This window comes from Drosophila sechellia, chromosome 3L (assembly GCF_004382195.2).
Source record: "Drosophila sechellia strain sech25 chromosome 3L, ASM438219v1, whole genome shotgun sequence".
NCBI classification, from domain to species: domain Eukaryota; kingdom Metazoa; phylum Arthropoda; class Insecta; order Diptera; family Drosophilidae; genus Drosophila; species Drosophila sechellia.
In genome coordinates, this window is record NC_045951.1 from 6,294,374 (window position 1) to 6,313,231 (window position 18,858).

The 18,858-nt window shown below is 41.3% G+C and overlaps 1 protein-coding gene across 1 annotated transcript in view; it reads left to right on the forward strand.

The window, feature by feature from the left end:
• The first annotated feature begins 431 nt into the window (after positions 1–431).
• Positions 432–18,858, forward strand: part of LOC6611024 — a 58,556-nt gene continuing 40,129 nt past the window's right edge. Inside the window, exon 1 of the mRNA XM_032718644.1 lies at positions 432–1,004. The gene's annotated coding sequence lies outside the window, so the exon portion shown is untranslated. The remainder of the gene's footprint in view (positions 1,005–18,858) is intronic.

Genomic DNA, 18,858 nt, shown 5'->3' on the forward strand with positions numbered 1-18,858 from the left:
CAGAAAACTGGGATAAGCTAAACAACATATTTTTAATTTAACCAGCTTAATCATGTCCATTTCGACCACACATATTCAATTTCTTGAGGACACTCTATTAATATTAATGCAACTACTAAATCTACTCATATAAAGTGCTGCGTTTTTCTGAGTGCATTTCAGCATAATTGAGTAATTAACTCCGAAAGTCACTCGAAACGAAACCAGTTCTCCACTCCACTCGTTCCACTGGCACTCAACATGCGCAAGCCGGTTTTCACAACGAGTGGAACGGAACGGGCCGGAAACGAGAGTGCCATTGCCAAACGGTCCACCGTGGCTATGTTGTTGTCGACGCCGACGCCTGCAGCGCTGCCGCCGCTTATGCTGGAAAAAGATTCAGATACGTTCGGTTCGAGATACTTTTGCGTTCAGTTCAAGTTGAGCGCTTTCTGACGTTCGTACAACGCATTTCCGCGGCCGTCTGCAATTCGCACCAGCGGCGAGAATTTCGCGAGAAGCCCAACTGTCATTCTATCCGGTGTATAAATATTGAAGGTCCCCGTTTGGGGAATTCGCATTTTATTCAAAAAACCATTTGTAGATTTGCGCGAAAATTGTGCTATTAAAGTGCCTGGTTATACCGAATTACATATAAGTATAAAACATCTAACATATGCAAAGTATTTATTTTTAAAACCCATTTAAGTGCCAAAGAGAAAAGTTGTATGCAAAATAAAGCAAATAGCTGTATATTAAATATTAAAATCCATCTGCCTGCATAAAATCCATTGAATGAAAAATTCACAACAAGTGCAAAGCAACAAATTGAAAAATCACTGCAGCGTTGGGAAAAGTTGTGGCAAAAGTTTCGCATTTTCCCCGCCAATTTTCCCCCTTTTCGCGGTGACGCCTGCGCAGCTGTTTGGGAAAAATCTAATTGGATACTTTTCTGCCAAACGGACAGCGGAAACGGAAGTCGGCTGCCATTCGCATTAGACTTACACACGCGGTCCACTGTGAAGGTAAGTCCATCAGGATAATTAGCCATTGCTGCTGGGCAGGAAAAATCTTTTGTTAGATGGAAAATATGGAAATAGAAGCAAGCCACTCTGAAAATATTTCACACGATAATGACACTGACACCGAAAAAAGTAACTCAAGCTGGCGTTTGTCATAAGCTTCAAAACATGCCAAAATAATGTCAGTCAGTCAGTTAGCTTTTGTTTTCCTTTGCTTTGCATCTCGCACATATCTGGTATCTTGTATCTCGTAGCTGGCTTTTTATAGCCTGCGTTTTATAGTATGATTAAATTTGACAGTTGACAGCATTTTGGCCTTATCTGACTGGCGCAAATCGCTCCACTTCTTCTCTCGTGTGTGTGTTTTTGTTAAATGTTAATTGTTGACAATTTCGTATAAATTGACAATTCAACTGGCGTTTTACATGGCTTACAGCCAACGTATCGGCATTGGCCCGGCGATGAGTGTGTGATGTTTGGCCTAATGTATTATAAACTAGGCCAACATCAGAATGACTGCGTAGACATTAGACCCACTTTACAAGGGCGAGATTTAATGGGCCAGTTATTTATTATTCTTGGCGTTTTTAGTGCAGATTGGATGTAATAATATCACGGTTAATGAGCGGAAAACTTAACCGGTGATTTACACAGACGTAACTTTTTCCAATTTCTGTGGCAATCAAAGTAAAGATTAATAACTTGACATTGAACAATGGAAAAAATTAAGAACGAAATTAATGCTTGTAAAGTTATAAACAGATATATCATATATCTAAATATTTTCCGCTGACAAAAAACGACTGCATCAAGGTATCAGCAAATGCTGACTTTTTTATTAGCATAACAGATAACAGTCAAATTCCGATCTAAACTATTTCGATAATTGTTTATCTGTCAGCTAAAGATTATTCTGCTGTGGGAGCCCTTACTTTAAACGTGCTAAAATGTCCAAAGCAAGCTCAAGAGTGACAAAACTTTTACTTTGCCAAACTTGGCATTCTGCAGACAAACTATAAACCCACAAAATGGGGGAAAACAAATTTACTTTTTTGCCACTTTTGTGTGACCAAATCAGGCCATGTTTCTTGCTGCAACAAGCATAAACATCATAAAGAAAATACAAAAAAAAGATTGTGCAAGAGTAAAAGCAGCACAAGGTCAGAGAGAGGCACACCCGATGAGCAGCTGCCCTTAGCCAACAGTTCTTAACTTTTAACTCGGTGCCCTAAGCTCCCGAACGTGGCGACTTCCGTCCGACAAATTTTTAGATTTCCAAAACAAATTTGCAACACGTACACGCGGCCAATAGACAGAGACCCAACTCTGGGTTTAGGTTTAAATAAGCGAATGAGATGTCTTTGTCGGCCTGGGGGCTTAATTTATGAGCCCTGGGCTATTATAATTCGCACTGTTCCGCGGCATTTTGCATAAGCAAATGTCTCTTTCATGTTTCGTTTATTCTTTCTTTCATTCTTTCTCTAATGTTTATTCAAATCCGCTGGCCGATTGTCTTAGTCGCCTGTCTGGTGTGGAAGTCTAGACATTCAGCAGGAAGGAAGCCCAAGATGGAGACTGCACTTGAACTTGAGACCCCTTACAAGTATTTGTTCCCCGGGAGTCTGTGAGGTTTCGGTGGTTGGTGGCAACCCTTTTTTGCATGCCACATTTTTTCCCTCGCATGTGTGCAGCTAGTAAAATAAAAACGAGGGAAAAACAAAACACAGCCCATGAATGAAATAAGCCTGGTCGAGGGTGAAATATTTATGGAGCTGGAGCGACTACGACTTCCCCACTGAGCTAACCAGGCCCAGACAGCCATCATCCCGGACCCAGACACCTTTGTCTGGCCAGATCTTGATGTCTGGGCCAAGAGTGAGCCGCTTAGTGGCTTCCCAGCAGTCCGAGTCCCCCAGCTTTTTCTTGTCAACTATTGTCAAGGCTTTAATTAGAGATTTCTATTGCCATCCAATGTGTTATCCTTATCTCTATCACCCATTATGCTGATGGATTCAGCTGAGCTTGCTCATTTATATTATAATTAATATATGTATATGTATGTGAGGCAGACAGCTGCTGTAAGGGAATTGAACTTTGCCACTTAATTGAAACTTTTGCCTTGCCAACACAGTCAACATGGCGTATGGTTCAAATAATTGCAGCTGCCAAAAAGTTATGCCAAGCAGTTAGTCTCTGAAACTTACTCGGGGCATACTTGCGTTAAATATTAATTACACGTGCTCATAGGCAAATTGTATTAACTTAGCCAGATATCATGATGAGTTTTTGGAACGAGCAGCAAATTTTGACAAACGAATCCAATTAGGGTTTAATTAACGGATGGGCACTAAATTGTTTTGTGAGGTATTCCAAATGCATGAATACAAGTATTACACTAACAAGTGAACTGTAGTCTAATTAATATCTTCTAGTAACGATAGAAAGTTCTCAATGAGTTAAGGACATCTAATTAGGTACAAACTGGGAAGAGGCATATATTATGTAAAAACACATTAATATTCATTTGACACATGTGCATGATGTGCATACATATTAAAATCGAAATATAAACTTTTTCGAATAAATGAATATTCGGCTTATCAAAATCAGAGCTCCTTTAATGAGCACCATATTCTTACAAAATTTATGTGAGCTGTCTAATAAAATACCATTTCAATCGACACTATGAACATTTTTGTATAATCAAAGTGAATACAAATTTTGCTAATTCCATCTTATCTATGATTGTTAAATAAATTCCACCAACCAGAGTTTATTCTGTTTAGATAATTTTAAATAAAGACAAAAAATCTGTGAACGAAGGGGACCATCGACTGAATGCTTTTTCTATATCTCCCGAGACAAAGAATAAAGAACACGCCGACGCCAAAGAACGACTTTGATATGGGCTGATGATGAGCTCTAATTTCGAAATTATACAAGATTGGCTGTGAGAAGAAGAACTGGAGCTGAGGATGGAGATCTTTTGAAGAGGCTGTCAGCTCTGAGGCCCAAGTTTTGGTTTCAGTTCAGTTTTCAGCTCCTCGCCGTAGTTCTTGTTATTGCTGCTGCTGCTGTTGTTGTTGCCCACATAACAAGTTAATTTTGATGTAAATTTCTGTTTTGGTACCCCAACGAACGAATGGCAAAACCGAGACAACAGCGAAACGAAAAAACGAGGAAAAAATCGAACCGGTTAACATAATCACTTAATTTTGTGATTGTGTATCTGTATCTTGGAATCGGCATCTGTGTGTGTCTCTGCCATCGTTTTCAGCTCGTAATCGTCTTTTGGAACTCTATACCCATGCCATTCGAGCCATTCGGTTTGGTGCTCTTTGTATAGAAGTGTCAATATTATTAAGTGATGATGTCCCCATCTGAGGCTCAAACATTGATAAACGAGCCGATGCTGTAAATAAAACTGAGTAACAAAAAAGCGAGAAAAAAGCATACAAAAGATAAATAAACAGAGGCCGGCTAAGCTCTAACTCAGCCGAGTTGATAAATTGTATCTATATTTATGTATGTTGCTACCAGCAAATAATTTACAATGTTTGAGCGGCCAAACTAAAACCGGCAAGGGCAAAAAATGTGTAGAGTAACAAAAAAAAGAAAATACAAACAATTTTGCAAAGCTGGCAAAAGCAAAAATACACAAGCAAAAACAAAAAAGTAGCTAAAAACAAGCGCAACATAGAGCCTAAGAAAAAAGTCACTCCAAAAGAAGAAAAAAATGGAAACAAATGCTGAATTATTAGCACACAAATCGCCGGCAGCTGAAGAAGAAGAAGCGGGAGGGTCAGTGGGTGGGGCGGGTGTTTTGTTTATATTTTTATTTTTGCTGCTTATTCATGGCAGTAGTCACAACAAAAACACAAGAACAAATTGCCAAGAAACGCAAAAAAAAAATTTGCAGAAATAGCAACACGTGAAAACCGCAACAAAAACCTGGCACTGCTAAAAATGGGGGTGGCTGAAAAAGAAAACTAAATAAAATAAAACCACACAGAACAATTTAAAAAAAACCAGCCACAAAAACGCCACTCGAATATGACTAAAACAAAAACTAAAACACATAAACTCGCCTGCATTTGGCTCCATCTCCATATGAATGGGGCAGATGTTGCGGGGGCTTCTGCGAAAGTTCTGCCAGATTACCAGCGGATTGAGATACTCTCAGATCCTTGAGAACTTATTGAGCAGCCCTCGCTGCTGCAATTACCCTGCATCGTCTGCATCCTCCGTGTGTGTGTGTGGGTTTTTGCCCGTGTGCTCGTGTGCGGTTGCCCATGCATTTATGACGATTTTAAGCTCGCAGGCAACATCAGCAATGCAATGCAGAGATGTTGGGCAGAGGTAACCCAAGCTGGCTAAACAAGCGAGCGTTAAATCCAAACTAACTATAAATAAAACAAAAAGCCAACAATGGAAAAAAAATCAACAGAACTCTCGATAAGGGGAGGGTGGGGATAACTCACACTTTACACACAAAGCGCAACAATATTTAGGTACATAAGAATCTTATAGATTCACATCTCACCTAAATTATTTGAGAAGAAAATATATAATTTCTTATAGATAAACCTAAGGTTTTTACCAAATCAATATGAAATGTATTTAATTGAGTATTAATATTGTTTGCATCTCATATATTACCACAATAAATTCGATTAGTTAACTTACTAGTTTCCAAAGATAGTTTCCCCAATAAATTTCGTTCTGTGTAGGCAGCTGAGAAAACGAATGCGCCGGGCGAGAGAAAACAAAGCAAAATAATAATACAAATAAGTATAGATGCATAGATACGAGGATAGTTAGATGGACGAGCGGAGGATGTGCCCCAGCGAACGTAGCTCCAGCTCCACCCCCCAACTGCATTTATCCCCCAAGTCCCTGCTCCAGTCTATCCACACTCATCATCATCATCATCCGCATCCTCATCATCGAAGTTGTTGTCCTCTGCAAACGTTGTCGCTGGGCGATCGCGTAGCCGTTGCCATAATTGTTTAGTTAGCCCAAGCGGCCAAAAGCTTCCCGCCCCAGTCGATTTCTCTGTTTTTCTTCGACTTTGGGCCACCTGAGAGCTACGCTATCGGCTGCCAAGTCACTGTGGGATGGTAATATTTTAGATATGGGCAGCTAAAGAAAGAGTTATTACCCAGTTTTCATCAACAAAAATTCATTATTTAACAAAGTTAACAGCAACATAGAGTTTTGGTCGTAAACTGTGATATGCAAAATTAAATTGATGAAGAACCTTTAACTTCAAGCATTATTGCTTAACGATACAATAAAAGTATGAAAGCTTAAAAATACCTAGATATCTCTTATTTTTTAGAGATAGTTTCCCAGGCCACTGTGCCCAGTCGCGGTTGCTCCTTTGTGCAATCATGCGCAGGCAATGAGCCCAAGAGCCGCCGACACTGTTTGGCTGTTTGGATTCGATGTAGTGGCCAATACACCCTTTATGCAGGGGCCATGGATCGGATCCAATCCGGCCATCGGAGGAAGAAGGCTCAGCTCAGTTCATGGCTAAAACCTGATTATGAGTGGCCCCAACTGTTTTGTTGGCTTACATGTTGTGTATTCTAACACGCTGCGGACGTCCTCATCATCATCCTCGTCGTCGTAGTCGTCGTCGTCGTCATCGTTTCTCGGATCTGCTGGGCAAACAAAATGCGTCTTTAATGCAAACATGCAGCAGCGGCAGCAGCAGCATCAGCAGCTTCCTTTGAAGTTGGCTAGGAGGGATTGGGAATGAGGGCCAGAGGAAGCTGAAGCTGTAGCTGGCTAGGCCATTGCATGTGCGTACAAAACTTTAAACAGGAATTTTAACAACTTGCTTTGTACTTTGCTTGTACTGCTTGGCTGCTTTGCTGCTTTTCAGCGAGCCGACGAGCGATGAACGTTCGAACAACCGCAAAACAACATTCAACTTGCAGCTACAACAACTGATTTATAAAGAAAATTTCTATGCGTCGTCTCTGCAGCGATGGAAGAGCCTAAAAAGGAAGTGCATGCCGTCGGCGGACGGATTATGAAGGGGTCAGGTGCGATGGGGGATCGAATGCAGGTAACTGCATGCCAGACAACGTGCCACAATAGCAAAGAGCTGAAAAAAGTAACAGACAAAATGCACTGGCACCGGCGATCGCAGCCAATTAGAAGATTTCATATTTATGCCACCATGCAATTCAAATAGTCGCCAAAAGCGAGAAAAGTGTGCGTAGAGGTTAAAGTTGAAAGGCGGATCTTGGGGTTAGGGAAATTCCTTTGGAAAAATGCTTAACAAACTTGTTAAAATATACCTCAGCAATTAAATACACAATCATAAATACGATTATCAACAATTAAATGAGTAAGTAACAAAGCAACGCTTAGTATAAATATAAAAGTTAACAACCTATTAAAACCACATCAGATTGCATTTGCCAAATCGAGGTCAATATATAATAGTTTTCCATTAATTTTTTCCAATAAATAATCAGTTGTTTTAATGTAAACATCTTTATGGCTGCACCATCAATCATCCCACAGATTTCATCTCTGTGCATTTCAATTAGCCATCGCTGGGGTTAAAGTTGAAGCTCAAACACCGGCACATCAAAGCCAGCATAATCAATACGAACAAAAAACATAAAAAATATAAACAAGAAATATGAATATACAGAGGCAGCTGGTATCAAACATCAACGGCAGTTCCAACTGTAGCGCCAACAACTTGTTGCCTTATCGCGATAATTAACAAAAGTTTAATAGTCGCCCCCGGCGATCCTCAGCTGCTACCTCGTGTTTATATTCGATGAGTCTACGCCGGGTGGTCGCCACATTTTGTGGCTCTTTTTTTCTTTGGCGTTCGAACTGCAATGGTTATGAAAAAGTTTATCTGGTGTAATTAAAAATTGCCACTTGCCGCACACATTTTAATTATGGATGCGAAAATGGCAGACGCACGCAATCGGAACGATGGAAAACGAGAGTCTCGAACTCGGCCCAAAAAGAAGGTCAGGGCCGGAATGCTTTTGGCGGTTATTAAAACTCCATTACAAGCAGCCATCGATAGATGCGACAGCTGCTCCACATCGGCGGAGAGCAGCTTCTGTCAGCTCCCAAACTGTCTGGATGCGGCGCATCAACATCAAAGTCACGTCTGTTACACATTTCTCATAATCGTTGAACTCGAGTGGCTGGCAAAATGCGTTCGGCTGCTGCCTTTTTGGCGAGCCAGCCGAAGGAAAACCGCATTGAGATGTTCTGTTTTCGACTTTCGACTCCGGCTACCGCTCTCAAGTGATGACACATAAAGGTGGCCCACGGATACATCAACTGCACATATGTACATAGATGTATATATTCGCCAAGAGCAATTCAGCTGGCTGCAACTGAAGTGCAGCTCGGCGGAGCTTTCCTTTTACTTTGAGTCGAGCACGTCGTGGATGGAGTGCTCAACGCTGACAGCTCCAGCTGAGCGGGAATTGTCTTACCTTGGGTTTCTTTTTTAAGGATTTCTATCTTAAAAAAATTAAAAACTTCGTTTGAGGTCACATGGCACTTGATCTGCTCTAAAAATGATATAGCGAACAAGATTTGGACTGTTGATATCATAAAAGGATCAGATACTTATACATTTACCTTATGCATCATAATTTTATGTTATTAAAGACAATAGCTTTTTATTAGCATATTTAACTATTGAATTCAATGGTTATTTGTTGACAGTTTGGAATTATTACTTGTAACTTTGTATCGCAGAGTTTGTGGCGTCCTTGTCATCAAGTTTCGCACCGTAAAGCTCTTATATTGTTTGGCTTACATCGATGCGGAATCTCGTTACACCCTGTAGTCACAATCTCACGCCAGCCCACGCAAAGTTAGATATATATGTAATGTATGTGTGGGTATAGCATGGCTCAGAATGTTCGTGCCTCTTCGACAGCCATTTAGCAACAATAAACAATAAACGTACACCAATAAATGACATCAGTTTTATTAAAAATAAATCCAAAAACGCCAGCCAGCTTTGACAGGCGACAGCGGCTAAAAGCCAATCACCAACGACTTGGGCTTTGGCCTAGCTTTGCCTTTGGTCAGTGGAAATAGGGGTCCAACGTAGAGCCAAGACACCTGTGCGCTCCAATCCTCAAGCGAAACGTGTTCGCACGCTGGCAACTTGGGGCTCTGAGGCGGCGTGACGCCAACAATAGGCAATACAGCAACCTGACCTTTCTGCAAAGAAAAGGAAAACATAAAAATAGTATGGAATAAAATAAGTAAAAACCTATGGAGCGTATGGTGGATGTGGAGGCCACGAGATGAGAAGAGAACCCATGAACACACCCACCCAAGAGACTCCACATTCGTCATGCCCAAGGGAGTGCGAGGTCTGAATGGGTGATGTGGGTGAGAGATGGGACTTGGATGTGGCTTGGACAGGGAATATGGATGCGGATGGTGATAGGGAGGGATAGGGAGATGGGTATGGGTATGGCTGTGCAATGGGCACTGGGAGCCGGAGCTGGAGCTGCGGATGGGGACAGGCGAGCTCATCAAATTCTCGCATGTTGCCCTGTCAAACTGCACCAGTGACAACGCCATCTGCAGCTGCTGCTCTCGGTGCAATTCCTTTGAAAAATTCCACCAGTTGCAGTGGCACTGAGGGAAACGGTTACCTCGAAAAAGGAGGTTACCACCAAAAGAAATTAGTAATTACTCGGGCACTAAATTTCGAAAAGTCCTAAAGACTCCTTAAGTAAGTATACCGAAGAAGTGAATATGTCTTGAGGTATTTCGCCAAATGTTCAATATTTTCCAAACTCTAACAGGAACACATATTTTTATTATCCTTTTAAGATTTTTGTAACTTGTTTTACCATATATTTTTAGTTTCTTCCTAAACACAACAATAAACTCTGTTGGCTTTCTCTTCGCATATCTCGTTTCCTTCGGTGTAAGTTCGCTGCTTTTGTTTGCTTTTCCGCGCCTCCCCATAATGTTTTTATGATGACCCACGGCGCAACATTCTCCATGCAGCCTCTGCTCGGCTCCCCCAATCCCCCGATCCCCCGATCCCCTGACATTATCCCAACGCAACTGCTGCCTTAATCCGCTGCTGTCTTTATTTTTGCAACTGGCTGCAATTAGCTGCAGTTGCCTGCAACTATTCTTGCCACACACGGATACACCAGCATGCCAGACTGGATGGCGTTAAGACGTCCAGGCGTAAAATTAATTTTACAAAATCATATACATATACAAACGTGTGTATGAAGAGAATAAAACAAATACTCCTACCAGCTAAAGTGAACGGGGAAAATGCAATGAAATTTGAGCATCGATTGTGGGTCAGACCCATTGACAGGCCAAAAAAACACAGCTGGCCACAAGCTTCGCAACTCCCTCGAAAAAGCGATATACTCGCAACTAAACGTGTACGTATATAAAACTGAATGGGGGTTGGGGAGACGCCACTGGCAGCTGCCGATTCTCCAGGTAGCCAAAGCCAAACGCGAAGACACCGCAATCCATTTCAATTGCCGCGTCGCGTTTAAGATTACGCAACCGATTAGCCAGGTAGCTGGAAAATGCGGCCCACGGAGAGCAAAAAGTATAAAAAAGGAGTTAAATGAGGAGAAGCACGCGTTTCTCGGCCAGCAAACTTGTTTATTAGACGGCCAGTTAGGTGCGATTTTTCCGGCACGTGCCTGCCTACAAAACTCTAGTACTTTTCGTGATCTTCTCAAATGACAAAATCCGGCGTCTGCTCTTGACTTTGCAAAAATCGAATAATAAGTTGCACAAAATTCGTGTGTTGCTCAGCAATTCCACTGCAGGCCAATTAAAAATCAATGTTACAAAAATTTCATTGTCAGAAAAAAAAAACAATAAAAATATTGAAGCACTGGCACATTTTCCGAAACTAGAGAGTCAGCAAGAAATTGGCTGCTTCTTGGATAGAACTTTTCATTTATTAATCAGTGGCATAAAACGACAAGTTTGTCAATAAGAGTGTGCAGTTGGGTGGGACTGGGTGATGCAAGTGGTGCAAGGGGTGGCTTCTGCTGGTGGTGCAATCAACTCGGAGACACAGACATAGCGCAAACAAACTGCAAAATGCTAAAAGTGAAGCTAAAACTGCATAGCAACCGGAGCAAGGGTGCAAATGAGGAATCGACAGGGGGATACTGCAGACTAAGTTCGTTCAAATATCTTAAGAAACAAAAATTTTTCAAAAATTATTCAGATTAAAAATAATAAATAAATAAATATTACTGAACTAATTATATTCTTAGAAATTAGAACAAATCAAATGTCTCAATACAGAAAATTTATATTTCCAATGTCAATATTATTACTCAATATATATTTTTACAAAATATTTAACAAATGCAATAGCGTTGTATAGTTCTAAATATATTCCACATCTCTCTCCGTTCATACATTTTTTAATCCTCAAACTACAGGGTATCACAACAACTCAAACAACATCCCACTGCAGTTTGCAGTCAAAGTTGACTCTTTTACGCATTTTTAAGCACTCCTCTTCCCAACCTCCCCCAACTCCCCAACTTACCCCCTCGCACACACGCTCCCCGCCCTCCATGCCTGGCTGGCTGGCGTAGTGTGGGAAAAGTAGGCGTGGCCATTGGGCATTAAACGGTATATTTCAACTTTAGCTTAAGCTTTTGCCTTTGTTGCCTGCCTGGGTTCGTTGATTTCATTTGGCTTTACTTGTGTGTTTACTCGTTTTTCTGTGTTTTTTTTTTTCTCCTTTTTTGTTTTTTGTTTTTAGTGTTTTTGTTTTATTCTGCTTTGCTGCAATTAATTGAGGAACGTTGACTAAAAAGAAGAGATTTGAAGGGAGAGGCAGCAGCAAACAAACAAACAAACAGAGACGTCATGTGAACTGTCTGGGACAGTCTTTGTATCCCATATCCTGTGAGCTTGTCCATTAATGGGCTCCCCTAATCAACTCAACTTAGTTCGCAGTCCGAAAAGGAGTGCGGGGTATGCGATAATCAGACAGTCATGCCTGCTCATCGGGCATAAGGAACTTGATGATTGAGTTTGGCGGGAGCCGGCTAAATTGATTCATTAGTCAAAGTGACTCTTATTTAGCAAAGTCTGAACTGCATTCTATGCGATTCGATTTGCGTGCGCCTTGCATTCATTTATTTATCAAATTGCCTTTGATTTGTCAATTAAGTATGCTATTTATGCTTATTAAAGCTGGCGCCATAAAAAAGAAAAAATAGAATTCGAAATCGAAATGCTAAACACGCCTAGTGCCAGTAAGATATTCAACGGGCCAGCCAACCGGTTGCTAGCCAATCTCGGCAGCCTTTGGCCAATAGTCGTTCTGGCCAACTGCTTGATTGGTCTCCAACTGTTATCAATAAATGAGCCGCTTGCCGTTTTGATTGTGTCACATTTTGTGTTTATTACCCGGTCCATATTTATGGCAACAAAATCTATTTTTATTGCCAAATTAATGCTGTATTTGATCGCTGGCAAATCAACAGGCGGTCCCGGCCAAATGGAACCAGTCATCCCCATAACGGTCAACGATCAACAGTAACCACTCTCCCACGCAAATTTCAAAGCCTTTTGCCCATTGGTTTCTTCAGCTAATTCCCACAGCGATTTCGCTATTTGGGTTGGTCAACACAATACCAGACTGCACCCTACGCATTAAATGGCGGCGCACATTTATTTCGCCATATTTGGCGGAGTTGCGTGCAAATTGATGTAGAGATTTCCCGCATTTCCACGGGTAGAAGTTAATTAGAGAGGCTACAAAAGGGGATTTTATAGCGGGTGAAAGTTTCCCGCGGGGGATGCATATCAGATTATTTAGTTGTTTTAATTAAAAGAGGTAATTGGCGACTTTTTTTATTCGACTTTACTCACTCCTAAACGGCAAAGAACTGCAGAGCGCTAAGCATTGCAATTGTGATAACAACTACCTACACATTTTGAGAATCGCGAAGAAGAGCGCTTTTAAAGAACTCGAAAGCTTTAAAAAATTTCAGAATTCTCATCAGTGCACCAGAATAACCAAAATAAATACAACCGGCTACTTATTCCTCATACTTTTACTTTCCACCCCGGCAAAAAGCCAAAGAGTCAGCCAGAGATCAGCAACTGTACGATATCTATATGTAATCTATATGTAGTGACAGCGACAGGGGAGCGGCCCAAACCATCGGAGTGTCACCTTTTGCGGTTCTCAGTTCAGTTCAGCTCAGATCCCCGATCCCCGATCTGAGATCCCTCCTAGTCACCGAATCCATGATTCCCCCGGATTCCGCCACATAACCGCTCTGCGTCCGCTGTCAGGCGTAATTTTATACGATCAGCTTTCGATTTGGCTGAAGCCTGAGGTTAAAAATTAACATGACCAGAGCCGGCGATAAGTTGAGATTGCGATTGGGCTGTGGGCTTTTGGCTTTCGGCTTTGGGCCAATACCACCGGCAGCAGCAGCCCCAACTAAATGTAATTTTGTGGTTTTCGTACCAAAAACAAAAAAGTTAAGTGAAATAAAAACTAAAGGTAAAAGAGGAGAGAATGCCAAACGTTGTCGGCCGCACTGCAATTGATATGGCCAAGGGACGCGAACGATGAAGCGGATTCGGATACGGATTCGTATTCGATTGTCAAAGCCATGTAAAATATGTGTTTGTGTGTGTGGTGTATGTGCTGGTGGCTATCTGTGTGTGTCAGTTGCCTTGCGGTTGTACCGCCCCTTCCACAGCCCCTTTCTCCATCCCTCTGATGAGCTGTCTTCCCCTTGGCTTTATGCGATATGAATTACACAAGTTTCCTGGCACTTTTGTGCGAGCGTTTTATGGTCGTTTTCCTCTTTATTATCGTGCTGATGTGTGAGTGTTCGTATCTGTGTGCAGGAAGGTAAGAGTGTGCGTTATAATATAATAATTAAATGAATTGCCAAAGTGTGTCCGTACCAGACGTGCGTCGTTCATCAGGGAATGCAAAATAGGGATGGGAAACACTAATTTTGGGTACAGCAAATTTTAAATATAGAATTAAAGATAGAAGAAAAAGTTATTTAAAATATGATTATTAACTCATTGGGCATTTAAATTTATTTAAAATATTTTAGACATCTACAAAGCCAGATAAAAAATGTAATAAACCCAAAGGGGGATTAAATGCATGTATTTTAAGCTTCTTTAAATTTGTATAGTTTTTACACCCCCTAGAAGTATTCTATCTACCCCTCACGTACTCCTCTTTAGTGCTAGTACACGAGTGTGAATATTTCGCTGAACTTTTTAGAAAGCCAGCAGGACGCACCGAACAAGTTCCTCTCGTTGGCCTGTCGAAAAAGGGTTTTTATTTCAGCGGCCTTTATTTGCCTTTCCTTTCTCGCCTTTTTCCCTCGGCTCTGTTCTTTTACACTCGAGGTGTCAATTTCAACGCCCTTCTTTTGTTTGGCAAGCATGCGGATCTACATATATAATCAGGTATATGCATATGGATATTATATGGCGAGTACATGGTTATATATATGAATATTACCCTCGTTTTTAATTTCTGCCAAATTATGCAGAATGTTCGCCTGCCCTCTCGAGGGTTAACAAATAAACTCTGCACTGGCAGAAAATAACTGGGCAAATAAATCTACAGTGGTGACCACACCCACTGCGAACGTGGGAGCGGTTGACGCCCACAATCATGGTTGGGAATAAATATTGGTACATATTGTGAATTAAAATGCGTAGTCTTTGATGTTGATGGGGCTGTGTAGAGCTGGAAACACAGGAAACAGGAAGAATTTATTAGTCTTTTGTTAAGTTTTCGCAAGTCCCATTAATGGTTTATTGTTATGTATGTAGGATGTATTAAAATCTGAGGAATATAACAAAAATTGGTAATTCATAAAATATATTATAGGCCATGATAATCCTTGGTATGACTCAAATTCCTAATATTTTTACTTTTGTGGGCAATTTGAAAATGCATTTTTCTTGGTGTTTCTCATATAGGCAGGCTGCTCTGTGGGGCGTTGCAATATCAGCACCTCATCCTTTAGCTCACACACATGTGTCGCCTCTACTCCGTTGCATGAATTATTTTCTTTTTTGGCTCCGCAGTTTAGGTTTTTTATTTATTTTTTTCCATTTTTTGGGTGTGTTCTGCAAGTGGGCTGGCAGAACTGGCTGTGATGGGTGGATTGGGGGAGGCGGTGGGATGCTGTGGGAGGCGTGGCCTGTTGCATTTGCATGTGCTCCATGCAACTGACAACTCAATAAAATGTCGCTATTTTAATTTCGCCTTGATGTCGTCACGCGGATGTGACATAAGGCCGCTCCACCGCTTCCACTTTTGCTGATTCAGTTCGCAGCTGCAGCGTGCAGATGATGATGATGTGTATATTGCCAGGGTGTATTATAAGTTTTATGGTTTTGATGCCAGGAAAATGCAACAGAGTTGAAAATGTGGGGAAGCAGTTTATTAAATTAAAACCGCTGAAATTGAGCGCGTACTAAACGAGAAGCAAACTTAAGTTGTTGAAGCTCGTAAAAGCGTTCGCCCAAACTTTGTGCAAACCTAAAATTTGATGGGAAGCTGCTAAAACTTAAATTGAAGCCTTAAAAGATATTAGCCAAAATCGCTTAGTTCCAGAGTAAAAGTTATGAATATCGATTTTTAAACTAAGTATCTGCAACTATATACTCCGCACATCAACAACTTTATCAGACAGTAAATCTATCATTAAGCCAGCATGATTGTAATTAATTTGAAATACATTTTCCGCTCCTCGCGTTGATCAGGTGTATAATTCCCCAAACGCTTTGCTTTCTCGCTGATTTACCGGCTTGGGGTTCGAATTAATTTTAATTACGGCGAGACAGAGAAAGGCAGCTATTGTTGCTGTCTCATCAATTCGCGACCCCAGCGGAAATGGCAAGAAACAAATTTGAGGAGGTGGAGCGACTTCAACTTAAATCGCAGCTAGTGAAGCATTTCGGTTTTGGGTTTTTGGCACTCTGGCAATTGAGCGCGAACTTCTTGGCGGACTCCTTTCTGCATTTGCCATTGCCTTTTTGGCCTGCTTTGGTTGCACTTTTCCCCCTCGCCATCCCTTTACCCGCTTAACGCGCTGTGTTTTACTCAATATTAATGAAGTCATTAAGACGACATCTTCCTCGAGATCGGCGCGTAATGCGAGCGAATTATTAACAACGTTCTCCGCACGAAAACAAGCTCAAAGCCCCAAGATACCCCCGGCTTTAACTTGCAGCCCCACCGACTTCTTCGGCTGAAGTGGCGTGTTTCTGCCGTCCCGCCAACGGCATCAATAAACAACAACAACAGCAACAACGAAATAATACACGATATGCAGTGCAACAACAATCCGAAAAGGAACACAAGCGGCTTTCATAAATTTGCATGTCGCTGTCACAGGCAAGGGATCGGAACGGATCGGATCGCCAAAGGGGGCCAGGTTATGAGGGGGCGTGACAACAAGTCAATTCGGCTCTCCTGCTCCCCAAAATGTGGCACAGAAATCTGTTTTCGGCAGGCCAGAGAAGTGAAAAATCTTTAACAGACAGACAAGACAACAGACGGGGCAAGGCAAACTTTAAGTACGACCATCAAAGTACTCTTTTTGAAATACTTTTTTGGGGGAAGATTTTAGATGCTCAGGAAAAAATGATACAGATTTTTTTAAGTCATATATAGTTGGTCAATAAATGAAATATATTTATTATATTTTGACAATATTCTAATATGCATAGCGCAAGTAGAGATGTGTGTTTCGTAGTATCCCAAAGATACATTTAGCTCTAATTTACTGAGATATATGCTCAATTATTTGAAATGTTTGATATATACTGATATATTTTATATTAATATACCTCGTACTAACTAAAATATAGCTTACAACGTTCGTTTAAGCCCCAATCAAAAAGGGTTCCACATTAAATGTAAACACCGAAAAACGCCAAAGTGGAAGGGAAAAAATTAACATTGGAGTAAAAAGAAGTGCTGGAGCAGCACAAAAAAATTGTTGAACGCATTAGAAGATTGATGCTGGGGGCTGTTTGCTCAGGGTTGAGACTGTGGACTTGGCCGAAAGTGATTGCAATTTTTGCTCTCTTATTTCGCCATGTTTACTTTGTGCATGAGCAGATTTCCTTCTTTTCGTTTTTTCACGTTTTTCAGCAATTTTTTCTGTTTTTTTTTTTGTATTTTGGGTGGCAAGTGAAAAGAAAAGGAAACGAAAATCCGGCAGGAAGGAATGCAAATGCAAACACAAGACGTATTCAAGTTGCTGGAGATGTTGATTTTGGTGCTTCCTTTTGGCCATATTTTAGGGGAACTGGGTTAATAAGATCGCCGGACCGTGGGCAGCCACTCTATTCGGCTTTTTTGAGTAGCCGCATTTAATAAATAGCTGCTTTTAGCCCGGCCAAAAGCGACTCATTTATTATGCATCAAAGATAAACCTAACTGAGATTAATGTCTCACTTCGGCAGGAGCGACATGGGCGATAGATAGTCGCTAGCCACTGTTTGCCGTCACTCACCTGAAGCTAATCATCTCACCTGGCCAAAAGCAGGGGGTAATTGATAGCAAAAGGGTGAGAATCGGGTATGAGTATGGGAGATTAGCCCGACCAAGCTGTGCCAATTATGTCCACAGGTTGTAATAAAATAAAGTGCACGTTTTATTATTCAGAACCCAGATCAAGCGGGATCTCGGGCTCAGGCAAATCCAATTATCCATCGTTGTTCTCGGTTATTGTTGCTATATGGGTACAAGCTGTGGGTACTTTAATTTTAATTTGCCGGGCAGCTGCAAAAAAGAGAAAAGCCGGCCAACACGCAAAGTCAGAGCTGTTGAAATTGTGCTAACCTTGGATCTCCTCTCGAATGGGTTCGTTTTATTCACTCTGCTAATTTGAATTAATTTTGTTGTCAACACGTAGTCATATAAGGATGTTAACAGTTAGCAGGCAATCAAAAGTGTAATTGGGGGCCAAAGGAAGTCGGTCGGCATGGCAGGTGATATGGGGCCCGACCATGGGAAAGGAAAGAAACTGCCATGAGATGGGTTTTTAAATCAGATTTTTGGGAGATTGTGCAACCACTGGAAAATTCAAGGGGGGACAAACTTAAAAAAGGGAATCAAAAAGAGAAGAAAAGTAAATGGGAAACTAAGTGCGACCCTTTAGAGAGGGAATTCAGAACAGTTAAGCTACTTAAAAAAAAATTAGAAATGTTAAATTATGTGAAGCAAAGACACTTAATAGAAAGGACTTAATTACAAGTAATCTTACACTAAATGGAAAAGTTTAAGTATTTTACTCTCCCTACATAATAACTATTCGTTATGAAAGAAATCAAGGTCTAAGTAAATTGCATAATCCCAAAATCGAATAGCCACTATTGGCAGATGACCCAAACTTTCCTCACTTGCCAGCAACACTTTCGCGTAACGCCCCAAAACAGAACCTCGTTAAGCTGTTCCCAATTTTCGGATCGTTTTCCTCGGTGAAATCAAATCTATTAACGATCGATGGTGCTGTCGCGGATTTGGAGGGGGGAACACCTCCCGGACTCTATGTAGGTTGCCTAGGAACGCCCAAAATTTTTAGTGGGATCGTTGCGAATCGGTACCGCCGTTAAATACAGACCGCAGATTCTATAAATCAGGCGGGTTTCTCAACACCTCGGACACTTTCGAACCCGCTCATTAAAAACCATTTAGGAAAATATTTCGCTTGGTAAAAATTATGGCGTAAATGATACCCAATCCCGCCCCCAGCCACAACCACCTCCATTTTGGCCCGGCGACAATAAACGACCTCCAAGCTGCGAGCCC